Source organism: Pleurodeles waltl, chromosome 2_1 (genome assembly GCF_031143425.1).
Source record: "Pleurodeles waltl isolate 20211129_DDA chromosome 2_1, aPleWal1.hap1.20221129, whole genome shotgun sequence".
Classification (NCBI taxonomy): Eukaryota; Metazoa; Chordata; class Amphibia; order Caudata; family Salamandridae; genus Pleurodeles; species Pleurodeles waltl.
Window position 1 is genome coordinate 505,092,350 of NC_090438.1, and position 22,501 is coordinate 505,114,850.

Below are 22,501 nucleotides of genomic sequence, written 5' to 3' on the forward strand. Positions count from 1 at the left end.
AAGTTAGGCCTTGCCGCTTGTTGCCAAGCTACCAAGGGTTGAGCTAGGTTTAATTTACTGAGACCTAACTGGACCTAAGTGGAGGTTAGTGGCCTATTGCTAAGTGTAGGTACTTACCTGCCCTTACCAATAACCCATTTTCCAACACAGGTGATTGCTACACCATACGACCCTGTTGCCAGGCACATTGATTCTTGCCATAGGACTTCGTTGGTTGACATTAGGTTTTACCTGTGCGGCCCAGGCTGCGGAGCTAACTTAAACTGCTACATTGCTGTGTATGTACATATTGCTGCTGTCGTTGTGGACCGGGGTGCACCCTAGGACTGTGTAGAATTGAATTGGGGTACTCGCTAGGGTTGTTCTCGTGCTGACATTTGGCACCTCATGCAGGTGCTGAGAGGGAAAGCATTATTGCTCACATGTGGGCATACTGCAACTGTTGTTTTAACACAGTTGGGCCTAGTACTGCTAGTGATGTTTTAAATGATAATTCCTGCCCAGTGTTACCTGTTATTTATGCTCAGTTAATTAATGTGTGTGTTGAATATAAAACTTACTTACATACACTTTGTGCGAAGACTCTTTTGTGACACTCAGAGTAATTGGGTGGTATTGCTGTGCCATTTCTTTACATATTGCACCATGATAAGTCTGACTGCTCTGTGCCAAGCTACGCAAGGGTGAGTGCAGATTATACAGTGATTGTAATCACCCACCCCGGATGGAATTGGTGAGGTCTGCCTGGTTAGGACCCAGCCTCAACCAACCAGAAAGTGCTGCTTCTAACACCTCTTCACCATGGGGGTTTACTCTGCCTCCATGTTGGACCCAAGGGCCATTCGCCTGGATATAAATCTGGGCCTATATCTGTTCTCTGGTGTACTACATGGACAGCTAGACATGCCACAGTCAAAATAGCTTTGTTAGCCTGGTCACAGTAGGGGCATGATAATATTAATTTTTTACATGTCCCACTTTTAATTGCCATGCACCCTACCTTGTGGGCTACAACGCCTACATAAGGGTCACTTACTAACATCTTAAAGTTTTAAGGATGTGTTTACCTGTCAAAAAAGGTTCTTTTTACATGTCACACTGCATATCAGGCTGCAATGGTAGGCATGACGCCATGTTTTCTTTTCTCACACTAGTGGACGGCACATTAAGTGCTTCAGTCCACAGTTGACCGTTAACTTTTTGATGCCTTGGATGTATTTTGAAACTATATACTATGGCCTAATAGAAAGTTGAACAGTCATTAGCCAATTTCCCCATGTTATAGTGTTCAGAGCACATACAGTAGGTGTGCCACAAAGTATCCAGGCAGCCAACAGATCTTAAGATGAAATCTGATTGGCTGTCATCACATCAACAACAATGTGGCAACAGTCATCCTAAGACTCAGGAGTCAGTCCTGAGTCCTGTTAAAAATGTTAAAGAAAGCCCTGGGAACAAATCCCTTCTGGCTTCATAGAAAATAAAGGAGTGAAAGCACACATAACCTCTCAGTGCCAATATCAGCTCCAGGGACCCCATCCCCAGGGCACTATACTGCACCCTGGGACACCCTTGAGACACTTTGGTCCTTGCCCTGGTGAGTACGGGAATAATCTGCCTACACTCCCCAGGGGGTGAATTCAACTTTCAAAAGATGAGTAAGCTAGCACATCTGTCCCTAAACCCAGCATCTGCTCATTGTGCTGAGAGTTATAATAATACTTCTATTGGTTTGTGTACTTCTTGGGACAAATTCCTGAAAAATGTGCAATTTTTGAGTATTTACAAAACTGTCCTAAATTAAATTTTAACAACTGCGTGGTCACAAATTCCGAGGTAGCCTTCAGAAAAAAACCTTTTTGAATTCCCACTAGTGCCTGTGGGAAAATAGCCTCTGCTGCCTAATTGTATGTCACTCAACAGCATGCTGTGGATCCTCCACGTTCCTACCTAATACCTCCCTCATATCTTTTTTTGTTTCTATTTTCAGAGAATCAAACAGCAGCTCCAATTTGCTGCTGAGCTACTCCTTTCTAATTAATGCACTTATGTTCTCTTTTTTATTTTGTTTAATCTACCACTTCATGATGGGCTGCACTATCTTCGAACAGTGCATTAGAAGATGGGCCCCATAGCATGCATCATGATGCAAGTGTGCTGACACATGCATGACTACATCTTATCACGCTAGGCCCATCGGAACCTCATGATGTATACATAATCAAGCATGATGAATCGTGCGTATTTTCATCATTGTGCTGTTTTTTTTTATCAATACTGTTCAACATTGACAATGACCATTCTTTTGCTTTTTGACCGCAGATGTAGATTTTAGGACTTTCCCAGATAATTTTCCAGGGATTCTTTGTAGTGGGTCAGTCTGAGAAGTGTTAAGAAAGGAGATAGAGTGACCCCTTGAAGCCAAGGAATTTCCTTGTTCCCCTTTCTTGTCCACTGATCTCTGGGAGAGGTTCCCCTCAAATTAACAGGTCATTAGGTGGGCCATTGTTCTCTAGTTTTGGGTTGCATCTAATGGTAGCTTACAGCTCCCCCCTATTTCCCTGCTCATGCGTCTAACAAAGACCAGGCTTGGACCAGTCTGCCTGGAAATAGCAAATGTGAAGAACTGCCCAGAACTAGTCACGGAACTGAACTGAGCTAGCCCAAGGACTGCTTGCAATTTGAATGTAAAGATATGACAAAAGCTTCCAGTCAGTGTGGCAAGAGTTCCTAGGGAGCTACTCCAGTGGCAACCAGGAGATTCCTTTGAGCTCTGAAGCTTGGTACTGGCCCATTTGCCATGTTCAGGTCATGCTACTTGTCTGCCAGGAGAGCTGCATGTACTCTATTTAGAGGGCGAGAGTTGACTGATTGCTCAGGAGGGGCAGTGGAGGGGTCCTTGCATAAAAGAGATATTGTTTTGATGACAAAGGCACTGTGAAGGAGTCCAAACAATACAAATCAACTCCGCCACTGTGAGACAGGGTGAGACCTGCAACCCCTATTCGTAGGCATAATGTGTCTCCCTCCAGAAAGCTGAGTGAATTGTGGTACTAGTCTGTGTGACTAAAAAAGACCAATCCCATTCAAAGAGACTGCATCTGCCTGGCTTGTTCACTACCATGACCCACAGTGTGCACCACCTTGTTTGGGTGGTTTTTTTTCTGATTGAGCCTAAAGAAGACCCAAGCCTTAAGATCCCCCGTACCATAAGCACCACAACCCTCAGCACTCTTCCTTCTAAATGGCTATGGTGCCACCACATCTTAACTGAGGTTGTGGGTGCTGGCACCCAGATGTTAAGTGGAACACCCTCTTCCTGGGCCGAGGCAAAGACCATAGTATTAGCTTGTGCTGTCCACCATATTGTTGCCTTTTCATCTCTTTTCTTTTTCTGAGCTGTCGGAGATTTGTTGAATTGAGCATGGCAGACAGTGCAAATTATGGCATGTTCTGTGTGCATTATTAAACATAAATGGCAAACTTGTGTGGTTTTGGGCACTTGAGCTACAACCACAACTCAGTTTATCGCTGTGTTCTTTCAGTGAATATAGGAATTCGTTTTTATGATGAATTTAATTTTTAACTCCCGTTGTGCATGGCTTTTAGCCGTGAGCAGGAAAGGTTGACAGCAGTCAAAATAAAGACACCTGTCCCAAGGACACCTTGGGTACCAAACACGGAATCACAGGTGTCCAACGTGGAGATCTCAGAATGACAGATTGAATATCTATATTTGAATAACAATCTGATAAAACAACCATAGTGTGCACCCTAGAATACTGACAAGTACTAAAACACAAAAATCACAATCACACTTCTCCACTCATACCATATAAAATATAAAACAAAGAATAGGACTCAACTGAATATATTTGGGCCAACACAAGTAGAGTCTGAAGGACTACAGAATATGGCCATACCTGTCAGACTACTCGGTCTCACCAGTAATAACACAAGATAATTATCAGATAGTGTTGTAATCTAACAATATAAACTGGCCCAACAAATGGGGTCCTCAATCTCTATTGCATTTTCTTATTTCACTTTCAAATTCATTGGTCCTTCTTAATTTATCAAAAGTGTTCTTGGGTCCTTCTTCATGTTAGACAAATAAATTGGTTGCGGAAAACGAAACAATGTCCATGTTGATCACAGCAAATATCCTATTTCTTGGTAATAGTGCCGACGGATGTTTCGGTGACCAGCGACCAAGCGCAGGTCACTCACCTTCTTCAGGCACAAACCTTTAATATATTCAAAATAAGTCCAGGGAACAATTTATTACATACATGATTCTAAATGTGTAACAAAAGAAACTGATAACGTTAAGGGCAATGGGCATCACCCAGCCGAGTCTTTCTTCCTGTGGAACAGGTACCTTGTGATCCTAACAATGGTCTCGGCGGTAGGCAAGTTGCTAATCGCAATGATGGGCCAAACCCACCATATGGGCACATAGAGTGTGCGGGGTGAAGTCCGGCATGAAAGACGGCTTCATATGTTCCAAAATATAGAGCTCAGCGTGCTCCTATGTGTAAAAAATCCTCGGAGCGATAAAAGCAGATTTGACAGCAGTGCCTGATCTGCATATGTGGGAAATGCCCATCCTGAACCAACATGCCATGGGCAGTGAAACCTTGCTGCACACAGCCTTTGACCGTGCACAGTAGAGTTTGGCAACAGGGCCTGAATAGACCCTGTGTACAAGCCACTGCAAGTGGCTAACACCTATGAAGCATGGCCTTTGTGTGCAGCAGGTGTTGGCAGCATGGTCTGGCCAACGGCCAGAGCCTGTGGCCAAACCACGGTAGGCAGAAAACCTCAACTGAACACAGCCTTTGTTGGTTCTGACCAGCATCTTTTCTATTAAATGGGCCCGGGGTACCACACATTTTAAAACTAGAGTGATTTGATTGTCCACTAAGGCTTTTCTACTTTCTTCCTTTTCAATCCTACGGGACCCAGTGATCCCATGGGATTAAGCTCTCTCTATGACTCACCGTAACATGAACACAAATGGGTGAAACTTAAAAATAAACCAAGAGTGCAAGGTTGAAATGTGTTGGGATTATCTGTTTGCTCTCACAATATGGAATAATTAGGGGATTCACACTATGATTTCTTGAGATGTCATCATTGATGTCATCAGTGATGTCACTGACCATGTCATCAATGATGTAATATGTGAGGTCCTAAGCAGTCCATTGCGGGGCCGGAAGTTATAGTTAGCGCAGGTAGCTATAACTGCTGAATTTCACTGGTGTTGCAAGAGTGAAATGTGAGCCTAACTAGAACGTCTCTGTAACTTTGTTTTTTTAGTGAATGTCTAAGGTTTTTGGAATTCTATTTCCTAGCTATAACATCCCTGTATCCTTAGTTTTTTTCAGTGAATTTGTAAGATGTTTTGAATTTTATTTCCTAACTGTAACCACTAACCTTTGACAGTGAGTGTGTGAGTGAGTGCATAAGTGTCTCCGTAGATCTGTGAGTGAGTGTGAGAGTGTCTAGGTGGGTGTGTCAGTGGGTGTGTCTGAGTAGGTCTGTGAGTGGGTGAGTGAGTGTCTAAGTGGGTCTGTGAGTCAGGGTGTGAGTGTCTAAGTGGGACTATGAGTGACCTCTGACCTGCTTTTAGGGTCTAGAGCTCGCTCCCCACGCACGCAGCTCCACCAAGTTGTGCTGTGTCCCTCACCTTGCCCACGCTGCTATTGCGTGTTCGAGGCCCTCCACAACCCACAGGCACCCGCCTCCACCTCATTCCTGGTGTCTAGTGGGCTGCTCTGGTAAGCTTTCCTAGACTTGTGCTTTATTGTGCTTTGTTTTTATTGTGCCTTATTCCATTGTTTTTATTTTGTTCTGTGCCTTTTTGCCTCTTGTGCGCTCTGTGCCCCTCATGCTCCATTGCCGACTCTCCTTGAGCCATTTCTGCCTCTCTGCCTTCCCGCCGCTGCGTCCCTGTGGCCCCAACCCCCACGCACCCCCGTTCGCTCTTCCCTCCCGGCTCCCAGCTGCTCCTCCCTCCCACCTCCCCTCCTTAATGGTGGCTGCTGCGCGGCTGCACTGCTGGCGCTCCAGAGGCAAGCCCGTCTGCACCTGGACCTTGCCCAGCACCAGTCCCCCAGGCCCACAGGCCCCCCGCACCACCAGACGGCGCTACACAGCCAGTGACCTCCACGCCCTCAATCCAAGATGCTCCTCTGTCTGCTTCCAGTCCACTCCGAAGCACACCAAAGGGCCCTTTTCCTGCAGATCCTGCAGCTTCACCTGCACCCTAACTACCAAGCACCGCTACAGACCCGCTGACAACCACCTCAGCTGCATTCTCCTCAACACCCGCTCCGTCCACAAACACGCAATCAAACTCTGGGACCTACTGACCTCATCATCTCCTGACGTCGCATTTCTCACCAAAACCTGGATGAACTCGGCCTCGGAACCAGACATAGCCATAGCCATACCTGAAGGCTACAAGAGACCGCACCAACAAACCAGGAGGAGGAATCGCCTTAGTCCACAAAAGCACCATCAGAGTCTCTACCAGCACCCACGACACCCTCAACTCTGCCGAGCACCTCCATTTCAAAATCCACGTCAACGCCAACACCACCCTCAGAGGAACACTGGCCTACAGACCCCTGGGCCCTGACGTCACTTCTGCGACGCCGTCGCCGACATCATCAGCACCCAAGCCCTCCCCTCAACTGACTACATCCTCCTTGGTGACCTGAACTTTTACTTAGAAAACAACAACGATATCAACACCACCAACCTACTCGACAACCTCGCCCACCCACACCGCAGGACACACACTCGACCCCATCTTTTCAGCCAGCAACCACGTCTCCTTCAGCCACACCACTGAACTCCACTGGACCGACCATCACTGCATTCATTTCTCCTTCCAGAAGCCGGTCACTCATCACCATACCACTCAACCCCCCGCCACTACTGGAATAAAATCTCGACAGAACAGCTGATCTCCACCCTCGCCCAGGCACCACCTCCTAGGACCTGGGACCCCAACTCAGCCGCCAACAACCTGCATCAATGGATATACAACTGCGCCAACACCCTCGCACCGCTCAAACAATCCTCAGACATCCACCACAGATTCAAGGCCAGCTGGTTCACCCCCAACCTACAGGCCTCCAAACGGGAATGCTGAAGAATGGAGAAGACCTGGCGCCTTGAACATACCGAATCCAACCACATCACCCTCAAGACTGCCATCCGCAAACATCACCAGCTGATCCACACCACCAAAAGAACCTACTACAAAACCTGCATAGACACCAACGCTCACAACAACAAAGAGCTCTTCGGCATCATCAAAGAGCTCTCCAACCCCAGGCCCTGCTCCTACGAACCCCCGCCATCACAGGAACTCTGCAACTCCCTTGCCACTTACTTCCGTCGAAAGATCGAAGACATCCACAACAGCTTCAACCCCCAGATCCACCAACCAACCTTAGTCAGCCACGACCCCAACGCACCAAGCGACACCAACGTCCTATGCACCTGGACCCACGTCAACAATAAAGACACCGTCAACACCATGGCCTCCATCCACTCCGACTCCCCCTCGGACTCTTGCCCACACCAGATCTTCAATAAAGCCAGCGACATCATCGCCCCCCACTTCTGCGACATCATCAATAACTCCTTTGAGACAGCCACCTTCCCGGAAAGCTGGAAACACGCCGATGTCAACGCCCTGTTGAAGAAACCCAAGGCGGACCCAGATGACCCCTAGAACTACCGGCCCATCTCCCTCCTCCCCTTCCCAGCAAAGGTCATTGAGAAATTCGTGAACAGCCAACTATCCCACTTCCTGGAAGACAACAAAGCACTCAATACCTCCCAATCGGGATACCGCAAAAACCACAACACTGAGACCGCACTCATCGCCGCTACAGACGACATCAGGACCATGCTCAACGAAGGCGAAACTGCAGCGCTCATCCTCCTGGACCTCTCCGCAGCCTTCGACACAGTTTGTAACCCCCCTTTTGAACACACCTCCACAACGCCGGGATCGGTGGCAAGGCCCTCGAGTGGATCTCTTCGTTCCTCTCCGGCAGAACCCAGAGAGTCCGCCTTCCTTCTTACATGTCTGAATCTTCCAAGACCATCTGTGGCGTCCCCCAGGGATCCTCCCTCAGCCCAATGCTTTTCAACATTTACATGGCCCCTCTCGCCAACACTGCACGAACTCACCACATCAACATAGTATCCTACGCAGACGACACCCAGCTGATCTTCTCCCTCACGAAAGACCCTACAATCGCAAAAAACAACCTTCACAATGGACTTCACGCCATCGCCAACTGGATGGAATCAAGCCGCCTCAAGTTAAACACCGACAAAACAGAGATCCTCATCTTTGGCAGCAACCCCTCGGCCTGGAACAACTCCTGGTGGCCTACCTCCCTAGGAGCCGCACCCACACCCACCACTCAAGCACGAAACCTGGGAATCATCCTGGACTTAGGACTCAGCATGACTCAGCAGGTCAATCTCCTCATCCTGCTACAACACCCTTTGCATGCTCTGCAAGATTTTCAAGCGGATTCCCGTCAAGACCAGAAAAACAGTCACCCATGCCCTGATCAGCAGCCGACTGGACTATGGAAGGGCACTCTATGCAGAAACTACGGCCAAACTACAAACGAAAATGCAACGTATCCAAAACACTTCCGCCCGCCTCATCTTCGATGTCCCACGCGGCGACAACATATCTGCTCACCCCAGAGACCTACACTGGGTACCCGTATCGAAGAGGATCACTTCAAACTCCTCCCCCACGTACACAAAGCCCTCCACAACACAGGTCCGGCCTACCTCAATGACAGACTCACCTTCCATACCCCCCGCCATCTCTACTACGCCAGCCTCGCCCTCGCCTCCGTCCCCCGCACTCGCCGCACCACCGCCGGAGGAAGATCCTTCTCTCACCTCACCACCAAGACCTGGAACTCCCTACCGCTCCACCTACGCCAGACCCAGGACCTCCTGACATTCAGGAAGTGCCTCAAGATATGGCTATTCGATCAGTACCCCCCCCAGCACCTTGAGACCTAGACGGATGAGTAGCACGCTTTATAAATTACATGATTGATTGATTGAATGAGTAGGTGCGTGAGCCTGAGTGGGTCTGTGTGTGGGTGCGTGAATGTCTGAGTGGCTCTATGAGTGGGTGAACGAGTGTCTAAGTGGGTCTGTGAGTGAGTCTCTGATTGGATATTTGAATCTCTGAGTGGGTCTGTGAGTAGGTGCATGATTCTCAGAGTGAGTCTACGAGTGAGTACACAAGCCTGAATGGGTCTGTGAGTGGGGGCATGAATGTCTAAGTGGGTCTATGAGTGGGTGCATGAGTATCTGAGTGGGTCTCTGAGTGGATGCATGAGTGACTAAGTGGGTCTATGACTGGGTGCATGAGTGTCTGAGTGGGTCTGTGAGTGAGTATATGAGTCTCTGAGTGGGTCTGGGAAGGGGTGCATGAGTGTCTGAGTGTGTCTGTGAGTTGGTGTGTGAGTGCCTGTGTGCATGTGTCAGTAGCTACGTGAGTGATTTTGTCACAAAGCAACCGCACCTACATATTTATTCAACAAGAGTCCACAGTTTTGCACAAAATGTCTACCTGACTGAAGTACTTTCTACTGGTTAGTTAGTAAGTGCTACCTCGTTGGGTAAATGTCATGTGTATTCAACACTAGAGCTGCATATTCACCTAAGAGACCTTTTGTGTGTTTGGCAATGTGATTGATCCTCTAGTGTCTTTCTTCAGAAGTCTGTGATAAGATGAATCTTCCTATAGAGAGCTCAATGAGACAGCAAAGAAGTAAATCTCCAGCAAACGTGAGCCCTTCCTCGTATCTATATGACGTAAGTGCTTCTTTGTTTTGTTTAGATGTCTCATCTTCCTCAGTATCATGAAAGTGCCTTCTCCCTCACGAAAGACCCTACAATCGCAAAAAACAACCTCCACAATGGACTTCACGCCATCGCCAACTGGATGGAATCAAGCCGCCTCAAGTTAAACACCGACAAAACAGAGATCCTCATCTTTGGCAGCAACCCCTCGGCCTGGAACGACTCCTGGTGGCCTACCTCCCTAGGAGCCGCACCACACCCACCACTCAAGCACGAAACCTGGGAATCATCCTGGACTCAGGACTCAGCATGACTCAGCAGGTCAATCTCCTCATCCTGCTACAACACCCTTCGCATGCTCTGCAAGATTTTCAAGTGGATTCCCGTCAAGACCAGAAAAACAGTCACCCATGCCCTGATCAGCAGCCGACTGGACTATGGAAGGGCACTCTATGCAGAAACTATGGCCAAACTACAAACGAAAATGTAACGTATCCAAAACACTTCCGCCCGCCTCATCTTCGATGTCCCACGCGGCGACAACATATCTGCTCACCCCAGAGACCTACACTGGGTACCCGTATCGAAGAGGATCACTTCAAACTCCTCCCCCACGTACACAAAGCCCTCCACAACACAGGTCCGGCCTACCTCAATGACAGACTCACCTTCCATACCCCCCGCCATCTCTACTACGCCAGCCTCGCCCTCGCCTCCGTCCCCCGCACTCGCCGCACCACCGCCGGAGGAAGATCCTTCTCTCACCTCACCACCAAGACCTGGAACTCCCTACCGCTCCACCTACGCCAGACCCAGGACCTCCTGACATTCAGGAAGTGCCTCAAGATATGGCTATTCGATCAGTAGCCCCCCCCCCCAGCACCTTGAGACCTAGACGGATGAGTAGCACGCTTTATAAATTACATGATTGATTGATTGAATGAGTAGGTGCGTGAGCCTGAGTGGGTCTGTGTGTGGGTGCGTGAATGTCTGAGTGGATCTATGAGTGGGTGAATGAGTGTCTAAGTGGGTCTGTGAGTGAGTCTCTGATTGGATATATGAATCTCTGAGTGGGTCTGTGAGTAGGTGCATGATTCTCAGAGTGAGTCTACGAGTGAGTACACAAGCCTGAATGGGTCTGTGAGTGGGGGCATGAATGTCTAAGTGGGTCTATGAGTGGGTGCATGAGTATCTGAGTGGGTCTCTGAGTGGATGCATGAGTGACTAAGTGGGTCTGTGACTGGGTGCATGAGTGTCTGAGTGGGTCTGTGAGTGAGTATATGAGTCTCTGAGTGGGTCTGGGAAGGGGTGCATGAGTGTCTGAGTGTGTCTGTGAGTTGGTGTGTGAGTGCCTGTGTGCATGTGTCAGTAGCTACGTGAGTGACTTTGTCACAAAGCAATCGCACCTACATATTTATTCAACAAGAGTCCACAGTTTTGCACAAAATGTCTACCTGACTGAAGTACTTTCTACTGGTTAGTTAGTAAGTGCTACCTCGTTGGGTAAATGTCATGTGTATTCAACACTAGAGCTGCATATTCACCTAAGAGACCTTTTGTGTGTTTGCAATGTGATTGATCCTCTAGTGTCTTTCTTCAGAAGTCTGTGATAAGATGAATCTTCCCATAGAGAGCTCAATGAGACAGCAAAGAAGTAAATCTCCAGCAAACGTGAGCCCTTCCTCGTATCTATATGACGTAAGTGCTTCTTTGTTTTGTTTAGATGTCTCATCTTCCTCAGTATCATGAAAGTGCCACCAAAATCGGCGTGAAACACACTGGGGGCCTCTTGGCAAGCTTTACATCATCCTGGTAAAAGGCGGTAAGACATTTGCTTACTACTAAGGTGGATAGGGAAGCCTGTCTAATTCTGAGAAGGGGAAGGGGGCTGTGTTGCCCCCTTCCCTGAGCGATTTTGGTGCCAGAGACCCTATCCCCCAGGGCCCACCACAATTCAATTGAGGTGGGGGACTGTGCCCCCCTCCCTGGGCCAATTTTGGACATGAGGACCCCATGGCACGGTCTTGTCCAGGGCACCCAGTGTGCTATAGGACCAAGGGGGGCCCTCAAGCCCCACACAGTCCCAGCCTGCTTCCTGCAGGAGCTGGCACTGCTATTGCACACATGGAGCTGCAAAATATGCGAAGAGATGAAAACTCTGCTTCCATTGGGCAGGAGCACTTTGGCAGCTCCATTCTGCTGGCTGTTTGCTTTTGCTTGGTGAGAGCTGTTAAAGCGCCCATCAAGCAAAAATTTATGTCCCAGGAGTGGGCAACCTGGGACATATCAGGAGCCGGTCCTGGGGAGTGGCGGTGATATATTCCTGTATATATATATATAATAATAGTAGTTATAGTCAGGGTTACCAGAGATAGCAATTCTTCTGACTTTTTCCCTCTTAATAACTTTGCACCCATTTGACCAATCTCTGTGAAACTTTCCAAACCTATTGCCCCTGTTACATTGGTGGAGGATGGAGAGTCTTGCGGTGTTTGGTCAAGGAGGTGCAAAGAATAAAGAAGAATCCAAAAACAGTTTTGACCCAATGCATTTTCACATAGCCTTTTTGTATGGAACAGAGCAGCAAAATAGCTGAACTGATTTTAATTAAATTTAATAGCAATGTACAGTAGAATATGTCAATGATTCTGTTTGCTTCTGCAAGTGATGTTAAGAAGTGGTTGTGAAGTTATAAAATCTTAGTGATATCTATGTAGCACAATACTACTAAAAGTAGCAAGGAGGCCCAAAAATTCACTGGACTGCATATGTAAAGGTTGAGATTTACTGCATGAGCAACTGAAAGATCCATTTATGGTCACATGCTAATGAAAACCAATAAATAAATGCATATCAAATAGAATATGTCTTTATCTAATAGGTTTCATTGGCATGCTCTCTTTCTAACAAAATAAAACTGTCTCCAACAAGCCAAGCAAAAATCTTCTTCATTATGCACACCTATGCACAAAAGGAAAAAGTGACCCAGCAGTGAGCTACACAAACTACTATGTGGAGGGCATGATAATTGGCCACAAGGAAAAAATATATAATCTTAATGTTCATAACAACAATGACTGGCTTTCATTCACTTTGAGCTTCATATGTAGCACAATTCTATGAGAAGTAGCACAAAACCCCAAAACAAAAACTAGACTGCATATGCAACGTTTCAGAATTACTACATGAACAATACATATATATATAGTTAAACCAATAAATAATTACATAACAAATTCGATAGATAAAAAGGAAGAAATCATTTTAAATCTGATTGCCACTCTGTAGTTATAGTTAGGATTCTCAGAGATAGGAGCCCTAGGATTTTTGCTTCCTAATAACTTCCTGCCCATTTGACAAATCCTGACAAACCTTTCCAGAGCAATAGCATTTTCTACATTTTGTGATAATGTACATTTTTATGATGAATCAGTAAGGGGTGCAAAGATAAGAAGTGGGTCTCAAAATGTGGTTTTCCACCAATGCATTTTCCATAGACTATCATATTTGATGTAGTGCAGAAATGGCTAAATGTATTTATCTCAAATTGGGCAGGATTACAGATTAAGGTGCATAGATGATCCTTTTTGGGTACTGCATCTATGTAGCATGAGTTGTTTTTTACAAAGCGTTTACACTTAGTGATATCTGTGACCACTGTACTTTCAAGGAACTTTCTGAAATTTTATGAAACTACTGTGGTACACGGCAATAACAAGTCATTATCTGATTAGATAATGAATGGCTTTACAGCCATATTGTTTAAAGCCACTTTGCCAATGTTCTGGCCTAGGGCCTTAGATAAAGGTAAATAATAGCTGATAAATTTTCCCTTCCTATTAGCACTTTAGTAAAGTTGTAATGGGTAAGGAAAAATAATATATATATATATATATATATATATATATATACATATATATATATATTTATATATATATATATATATATATAAATATATATATATATATATATATATATATATATATATATATATATATATATATGTTACAGAGTACAATGGTATTACCTAGGAAGTAAAGTAGTACCTAAGAAAATAAATATCTTAAATAATTGAGAAAAAAACGTAATACACTATATTGCACAAATATAGTGTAGTGCAAAGTTTTTACAATATTTAGCATTTGTAATTCTGAAACAAATGTGGTCAGAGTACAGTGGAAATACCTAGTAAATTTCCTAAATGAAATGGGACTGACTAGGTACTACAGGAATACATATTAAAAAATAGTTGAGAAAACAATATAGCTGAATTCCCCAGCCTATTACCACTTTACTAAGTGGTAATAGGTATGGAACTACAATAAAACCTACTACTTATCTATATCTAAGGCCCTACCAAAACCACAGACAAAATGTAGTAAAAACAATATGGCTGCCTTTTCATTTTCTAAAAACAGACTTTAACCAGTTATACAATGGCTCACCCTCACACTATACCCTGGAATATTGCCAAGCTAAGGCCGTATAGTGTGGTTCAAAATGCAAATAAGTCCTAGCTGTATTATTGTATTGTGATACTCTTGTGTCACTTATGGTGTCCCATGGGCAACGCAATACCTGAGTTAGATTTACAAAGCAGTGCAAGGCCACCATGCACGGCCATGCATTGATTGGTAATTCTGGATAAATACAAGGTAACAGTGTTATTCTGCACATATTGCTACTTTGCTCCTACACTTCATATACATCCGTGGGCCACTCTTCTATACGTCACTACACCATACATCGCCGCACCCTATGGTATTCCAGATTACACCACTCCAGTGTACACCACTCTACTGTGCATTAGTCCACTCAACACTGTTGATATTGGATTGATCAATAAAAATAAACAGGACAACCAGACATTTTTATACATGAACGATACATTTTTATACACAAACCAAGTTGCATCACCAATGTTAGATTCCCCTGTCACCCCCAGCATGTGGGTACATGGTCAGCCCCAGGCCTGAATGCAAATGACTGACAGGTCACAGGTGCAGTAACACTTAGCTGGTAGCTAAACACACAAGCAGAAGAACTTAGATCAGATTCCACAGAAAGGCAGCAACACCATAATTGTCCCCAGAGATTGACCCCAATAAAGCACACATAGCCAGAGGGACGTCTGCATTCCCAAAACACCAAAGGGTTAGATGCCACATGTAATTAGGTACACTTAGCCAAGCAGGACACAGCACACACAGCACATGCAGTGACCACACACCCCTCAGGCTGGACATCTGGACCCATACTTGCTGGCCCACATTCAGTCCACACCAGGTCAAGGCCCACCTACATTCACTATCTAGAATTGTATCTATGACTCTGTGACAACTGTTCACCTACTTATGGTTTTATTACACCCAGAGAAATTTATAAAATTGCTTCAGTCTGATGTACCATGAGAGACAGTCCTCAGACCCTGGTTCTGTCACTGCTCTCCCAGATGTAATGTTTAATTAAGTGACCCATTCCCTGATTTGCCTGATGCCTCTAGTCTTTTGTTATTTAAGGTAAATTCTCATTTGAGCAGCAAAGCCACATCACGCAATGCCACTGCATTCTACTACACACTATTCAACTCTACGTCACTCCACTATGCTCCTCTCCACTGTATGTGACTCCACACTACTCACCACTGTTAGATTCCCCGTTGTGAACTCTCTGTCAACTCCAGCATCTAGGTGCGTGGTCAGGCAGGCTCTGAGACCCATGCTTGAACGTTAATGAGAGACAAGTCACAGATGGGGTAACACTTAGCTGGCAGCCAAACACATACATGAGAACCCACAGATAGACAGCAGCACTACAAGGGTTCCCAAAGATTGGCCCCAATAAAGTGCATGTGGCCAGAGGGACGCGTATAAAGTTAGATGCCACATGTAGTTAAGTACACTTAGCCAATCAGGACGCAGCACACACAACTCATGCAGTGACCACGCACCCCTCAGGCCGGACATCTAGACACGTACTTGCTGGTCCACATTGGTTGAGGCCCACCTGCATTCCCTATCTGGAATTGTATGTATTACTCTATGACAACTGTTTGCATAGTTATGGTTTTATGACATCCAGAGAAATGTGTACATTTGGCTTCAGTTCGATGTACCATGAGAGACAGTCCTCAGACCCTGGTTCCGTAACTGCTTTTCCGGCTGTAATGTTTAGTTAAATGAACCATTTCCTGTTTTACCAGTTTCCTCTTGCCTTTTGTTTTTTAAGTTAAATTCTCATTCGAGCAACAACACCATACCACACCATGCCATTGCATGGGCCAATTTTGGACATGAGGACCCCATCCCCTGGGCACGGTCCTGTCCAGGGCACCCAGTGTGCTATAGGACCAAGGGGGGCCCTCAAGCCCCTCACAGTCCCAGCCTGCTTCCTGCAGGAGCTGGCACTGCTATTGCACACATGGAGCTGCAAAATATGCGAAGAGATGAAAACTCTGCTTCCATTGGGCAGGAGCACGTTGGCAGCTCCATTCTGCTGGCTGTTTGCTTTTGCTTGGTGAGAGCTGTCAAAGCGCCCATCAAGCATAAATCTATGTCCCAGGAGTGGGCAACCCGGGACATATCAGGAGCCGGTCCTGGGGAGTGGCGGTGATATATGCCTGTATATATATATATAATAGTAGTTATAGTAAGGGTTACCAGAGATAGCAATTCTTCTGACTTTTTCCCTCTTAATAACTTTGCACCCATTTGACCAATCTCTGTGAAACTTTCCAAACCTATTGCCCCTGTTACATTGGTGGAGGATGGAGAGTTTAGCGGCGTTTGGTCAAGGAGGTGCAAAGAATAAAGAAGAATCCAAAAACAGGTTTTGACCCAATGCATTTTCACATAGCCTTTTTGTATGGAACAGAGCAGCAAAACAGCTGAACTGATTTTAATTAAATTTAATAGCAATGTACATTAGAATATGTCAATGATTCTGTTTGCTTCTGCAAGTGATGTTATGAAGTGGTTGTGAAGTTATAAAATCTTGGTGATATCTATGTAGCACAATACTACTAAAAGTAGCAAGGAGGCCCAAAAATTAACTGGACTGCATATGTAATGTTGAGATTTACTGCATGAGCCACAAAGCCACATCACGCAATGCCACTGCATTCTACTACACACTATTCAACTCTACGTCTCTCCACTATGCTCCTCTCCACTGTATGTGACTCCACACTACTCACCACTGTTAGATTCCCCCATTGTGAACTCTCTGTCAACTCCAGCATATAGGTGCGTGGTCAGGCAGGCTCTGAGACCCATGCCTGAACGTTAATGAGAGACAAGTCACAGATGGGGTAACACTTAGCTGGCAGCCAAACACACAAACAGGAGAACATACATGAGAACCCACAGATAGACAGCAGCACTATAAGGGATCCCAAAGATTGGCCCCAATAAAGTGCATGTGGCCAGAGGGACGAGTATAAAGTTAGAGCCACATGTAGTTAGGTACACTTAGCCAATCAGGACACAGCACACACAACTCATGCAGTGACCACGCACCCCTCAGGCCGGACATCTGGACACGTACTTGCTGGTCCACATTGGTTGAGGCCCACCTGCATTCCCTATCTGGAATTGTATCTATTACTCTATGACAACTGTTTGCATAGTTATGGTTTTATGACATCCAGAGAAATGTGTACATTTGGCTTCAGTTCGATGTACCATGAGAGACAGCCCTCAGACCCTGGTTCTGTAACTGCTTTTCCGGCTGTAATGTTTAAGTAAATGAACGATTTCCTGTTTTACCAGTTTCCTCTTGCCTTTTGTTTTTTAAGTTAAATTCTCATTCGAGCAACAACGCCATACCACACTATGCCATTGCACTTTACCTGCGATTGGCCCAAATAAAGTACACATGGCCAGAGGCATGCATGCATTCCCAAAACACAATAAAGTTAGATGCCACATGTGGTTAGGTGCACTTAGCCAATCAGGACACAGCACACAGAGCACACACAGTGACCACACACCCTTCAGGCCGGAAATCTGGACACATACTTACTGGCCCACATTGTGTCCACACCAGGTAGAGGCCCATCTGCATTCCCTATCTGGATTTGAATATATGATTCTGTGATAACTGTTGACATATTTATGGTTTTATTACATCCAGAGAAATGTATAAAACATGCTTCAGTTGGATGTACCATGAGAGACAGTCCTCAGATCCCAGTTCTGTAACTGCTCTATTTCCTGTTTTCCCTCTTGTTATTTTTTTTTAAGAGACGTTCTTATTCGAGCAGCAACACCACATCATACCATTCCACCAGCAGCCATTCTACTATATACTAGTCAACTCTACTCCACTCTACTTTGTGTCTCTCCACTGTACATGACTCTATACTACTCCACTCCATTCTACTCTACACTATTATACTGTACACAGCTCCACTCTAAGCCACTACATTCTATGCTCTTACACTGGATGTTGCTCCACTGTATAGTATTCCACTTTGCATCTTTCTACTGTACTCCACTCAACTCTCTGCTATTCTGCTGTGTGCCACTCCACTCTCCAACACTCCACTCTATGCTGTTCTACTGTATGTCACTCTAATGTACATTGTTCCACTTTATCGCACTTGATTGTATGTAACTCCAGTCTACGCCACTCCACTATAAGCCACTCCACTGTACACTACTCCACTCTAAGCTATTACACTCTACGCAACTCCACTGTATAACACTCCACTCTACCTCACTCCACTCTGTGCTATTACACTGTACACAACTCCACTCTACACTATTAGATTTTGAATGAATGAGGAATTTTGAATGAATGAGAAATATATAAAGCGCACAGTTACTCCGAGGAGTGTCCTGTGCAAATAAGAGATGCCCATAGGTACACCCCTGAGAGGACAAGCCTTACCATCTGGCAGAAAAAAAAGTCAGGTTTTGTGGTCTCCAGGGGAATCAGACACAACTCATGTGGAAGATCGTACTGGGCCATCTGAAATGAGAAAACTGTAACGCCCCTTCTACACTGCTTAATGTGGGGAAGCGACAAAAAGTAGGCCGAGACAGGATGCAGATCTGGTACAAATCTCTTTGCCAGATATCCATGGATGGACAGGTACATGATCCTAAGAACAACAACCAGGGCTTTGAATAGGATCCACTTCCTGACGGGCAGCCAGTGGAGAGCTTTCAGAGCTCCACTCTACTCACTTTAGTGTACTCCACTTCATTGTATGCCACTTCACTACACACTATTGAATTCTATTCAGCTTACCTCTACAACACAATACTACACTGTATGTCACTCTCTGACATGTACTGTCTATACCCCTACACTCCACTGTACAACACTGTGCTATACTGTATGTCACTGTACAACACTAGTCCACTATATTCCACTCGATTATATCCTATTCCACTCTATGTCATTCCACTGTACCCCACGCCACTCAGTGCTATTCCACTGTTTGCCACTCCACTGTATGCTATTTCACTGTATACCACTACACTGTATGTTATTTTACTCCATTCTACTCCACTGTACACCACACCAGTCTATTTTACTCCACTATATGCTATTCTACTCTACTCTATTCAACTCTGTGCTATTCTACTCTATGCCACTCCACTATACTCCACTATACATCACTCCACTCTACACTATTAGTCTGTATGCAACTTCATTCTTCGCCACTCTATTCTACCCTATTCCATTGGATGTCACCCTACTGTATGTCACTCTACTCCATGCTATTACACAGCACCCCAGTCCACTGTACATCAATCTGTCCACACCACTTCACTGTATACCACTCCATTGTATGCTACTCCATTATATGCTATTCCACTGTATGCCAGTCCACTCTATTCAATTCCACTGTTTGCCGCTCCACTGTACGCTACTGCACTTTACACCACTTCAGTGTACTCTCTTCCACTCTATATAACTCCACTCTACTACACTCTATGCCACTACTGTAGAGTCTACTACATTCTATCCCAGTACACTCCACTTTCTAAATTTGTACTTGACTCAATGCCTGTACACTCCATTTTACAACAATCTATTCCACTCCATGACAGTTTCCAACACTTAAGTCGCAGCACTCCACTCTACTGTATGAGATGCCACTCCAATTTATACCAGTCTCCTCAACTCTATGCTATGCCACTTCCATACATGTCACTCCACTTTAGGGTAATTCAATATACCCTACTCCACTCAATGCTACTCCATTGTATGGTATTCAACTGTATGCTATTCTCCTACATGCTACTCCACTTTACGGTAATCCACTCTACGCCACTACAGTGTATCCAATCTCACTCTACCCTGCTCCACTGAATGACACTCTCCTCCACTCCATATAACTCAACTCTCTGAAAGTCTACTACACTTTACAGTATGGCACTAAATGACACTTTTTTCCATTCTATCCCCGTACACAACACTCTATTCCACTATACAACACTTTTCTATATTCTACGACACAGCACTCTACTTCACTGTATTTCTACTCTACAACACTGTACTACAGTCTACATCACTCTATGACACTCTATTCCACTCTATACCCATCCACTCTACGCCACTGTACTATAAAGTATGACACTCAGCGGCATGTTACTCCACTGCACTCATTGACACTCCACACAATGATACAAAATGATACTCTACTTTATGGCACTCTACATCACTCTACATCACTCTACACATTTTCAATAAAAATTTTAAAACAAAACATTGAAATTCAATGAAAAAAACAAAGATTAAAGCTTAGTCAGGGAAACTTGTTTTCCCCTTACACAAACCAAACCTAAATTACAAAAAAAGTTGTCATAGTTTTCATTTACAATTCATCTACAACCTTCAATTTATTATAAGTAGGGCAACTCATTACACACTCTTTTCAGCTCGCTAACCAGACAACATCACTGATGACATCATTCAAGCTTCCTTTGTACACCTTACTCTATAAACTAGTATAAACTAGTATAACATTAGAGGCCTGAAAGTAAGTACAAGATAGCTCATAAAAGTATGAAGCATCATTAATGCCATCACCGATTCAACTCTTATAGGTGTAGCAAGCATGTGTTATATGCAACATTGACCCTATGACATACACTTCATAGGTAGCCGAGTTCACATTAACAATCAACCATAGATAGATGGGTTACCCTACAGTGTCTAATATGTATACAAGTGTTCAGAGAAAACCAAGTTCCCCAAGATACTCAACATGTCTCACTAGGGACAGCATTCATCTGTATCAAACCCATCACAGTTACCAACATACATTGAGAAATGAAGTTGATGTGAGTAGAAATTCGGTATTGTGAACAGTGTTTATTCTATGGAGAGAGTTTATTCTTCACCACACTGTTTGCAGACAGTGACACCTTCATCATAAGTACACCACAGAGAGTTAAAAAGTATCTAGTAAGAACAGTATACACTCTCTGAAACACTTTTCAAAAATACACTATTTGATTAAAATAATCAAGGTCTGAAGGTGCAAACGATCCAAATACCTGTAGCTTTCATACTGTGGTGAAAACTTTATAAATAGCCCATCTTCTGAAGCAAAATAAGTGCATGTGGATAAGTTAGTACCTGGTGCACACAGTCTTCATTGTTATTGCATGTAATGAGTGATGTAATATGTGAGGTCATAAGTTATAGTTAGATGAGGTAACTAAAACTGCTGAATTTCACTGGTTTTGAACGTGTGAACTGTGAGCCTAACTATGATGTTGCTGTAACCTTTGTTTTTTTCAGTGAATTTCTATGTCTTTTTAATTATGTTTCTTAACTATAAGGTCCCTGTAATCTTTGTTTTTTTCAGTGAATTTCTGTGTTTTTTTAATCGTAAAGTAATTTTCATTACTATACGTTAATTCAACCAAAACCATGCATGGCCAAAGGCCGTGCAAAGGCAGAGGTTGGCTTCCAGTCCTGGCCTGCAGCCAGAACCTGCCACCAACCTCCTATAACAACCCAAACCTGCACCACGCAAGGCCTGTCTCTCTGGGGTTGCAAATAGGTGTGAAAGAGGGTATCTAGGTGTGAGAGTGGTTGTGAGAGTGTCTCTCTGGGTCTCTGAGAGGGTACGTGAGTGTCTGAGTGAGTCGGCGAGTGGGTGCGTGAGGGAGTGAGCGGGTCTGTGAGTGGGTGCACGAGGGTCTGAGTGGGGTTGTGAGTGGGGCATAAGGGGTTTTGATTCAGTGGGTGGGAAAAAGAGATTGAAAGAAAGACACTGAGAGAGAGATAAAGAGCGTGAGAGAGGGAGAGAAATAGAGAGTTTTTAGGCTTTGATGAATTATATACTTAGAATGAGGTATTCCTGGACAAATTGAAAATAAAAATGTATTTGTCATTTAAAAAGAATGAGATCACCTTTCAGTATGGACCTTAAACTTTTGAAGTTTAAAAGAAATTAAAGAAGGAAATTGACCACAAGCACACATGGAGTAGAACCTTCAACTTTCAGTGTGAGGGTTTGTGACGTTAATCTTTAGGCCATAGGTAACTCCTTACTGTGATGCTTCCAGACATACCGATAACATTCAACCCACACATGGGATTAGAAAGAAATGTGGGTGTTCCATCACTAGGAAGGTTTAACAGCCAAAACATTAGTAAA